Source organism: Macaca thibetana, chromosome 8 (genome assembly GCF_024542745.1).
Source record: "Macaca thibetana thibetana isolate TM-01 chromosome 8, ASM2454274v1, whole genome shotgun sequence".
Classification (NCBI taxonomy): Eukaryota; Metazoa; Chordata; class Mammalia; order Primates; family Cercopithecidae; genus Macaca; species Macaca thibetana.
The window spans coordinates 25,773,920-25,775,275 of record NC_065585.1 but is presented as its reverse complement, the minus strand read 5'-3'; the positions used below and the strand labels follow the sequence as shown (position 1 = coordinate 25,775,275).

Here is a 1,356-nt window from a genome sequence, read left to right as displayed (position 1 = left end):
ATTACCTACAAAAAAATAAATTTCAGGTTGATGAAAAACTAAAATATGAGAGGCACTGATATGGTTTGGCTCTGCGTCTCCACTCAAATCTCATCTCTAACGATAATCCCCACGTGTTGGAAGAGGGGCCTGGTGGGAGATAATTGGATCATGGGGTTGTATTTCTTCCTGCTGTTCTTGTGACAGTGAGTGAGTTCTCATAAGAGCTGATGGTTTTAATGTGTGCCACTACCCGCCACCCCTCCTGCCACCATGTAAGATGTACTTTGCTTCCCTTTCACCTTCCACCATGATTACAAATTTCCTGAGGCCTCCTAAGCCATGCAGAACTGTGATTCAGTTAAACCTCTTTTCTTTATAAATTACCAAATCTCAGGTAGTTCTTCATAGCCATGTGAAAATGAAGTAATAACAGTCACTACTTAAGAAATTCTAGAAAGAAAATGGCTTTATAAATTGTAAATATGAGATACAAGAAATCACCAGCTACATGGATGAGTTGATTTGTCACAATAAAATTTAAAATACATTTTCAAAAAAATAGAAAACAAAAGCATAAATTAAAAGACAAGCCCAAGACTGGGAAAAGATACATTTAATGAATGTATCAAAAAGATTGAGAATTTAAAATATATAAAGAACTCACACACACACACACACACACACACACACAAAATCAAAAACAAAATAATCAATAGAAAAGTCGTCAAAAGATATGAGCAGAAAATACATAAGAAAATATGAATTGCTAATATAAACATTTGAAAAACACTTTAAACTTCAATGAAATGAACAATTTAAGCAATGAGATACTCTTTCACACTCATCAGATTCGCCAAACTATAAAACAATGACAGTGCCCATTGCAAGGAGGTAAAGCAGTGTTTCCCAAGCTGGACACTTGTCACTGGGGGCTAGATAATTCTGTATTGTGGTGGATGTCCCGCACATTGTAGGATGTTTAGCAAATGGTAATTACCAAGATTTTTAGAATGCAGTTTCTCATTTACCGTGGACATGACCATAAAATAATTTCCCACTAGATTTTTTTATCTGTTACCTTGCTAGCAAGTAGTCTGTTGGGAACATTTTATGAACTCTTTATTAAACTGCTACTTGTTTTGCTTCCATTACCTAGATGAGCACTATCCAATAGAAATACAATGCAAGCCACAGGTGATTTTCTAATAGCTATTTCATCGGTAATCAATGAGATTTTGCAACAGCTACATTTCAAATTCTCCCTGACAAAAGTACATGCACAGATCTCTTGAGCCTTGCAAATGTGCTTTGCCTGGTGAATACACATTATAACCTTTCTGGGTTGCTAATAACCAAGTGGTTTGTACATAGTGG

General features: G+C 35.6%; 1 non-coding gene across 1 annotated transcript; it reads left to right on the top strand.

Moving 5' to 3' along the window:
• Nucleotides 1-969: 969 nt before the first annotated feature.
• On the top strand, nucleotides 970-1,091 carry LOC126961924 (small nucleolar RNA SNORA32). The gene has a single exon (XR_007728504.1). It is a non-coding gene; the product is annotated as a small nucleolar RNA SNORA32 (small nucleolar RNA).
• The last annotated feature ends 265 nt before the right edge of the window (nucleotides 1,092-1,356 follow it).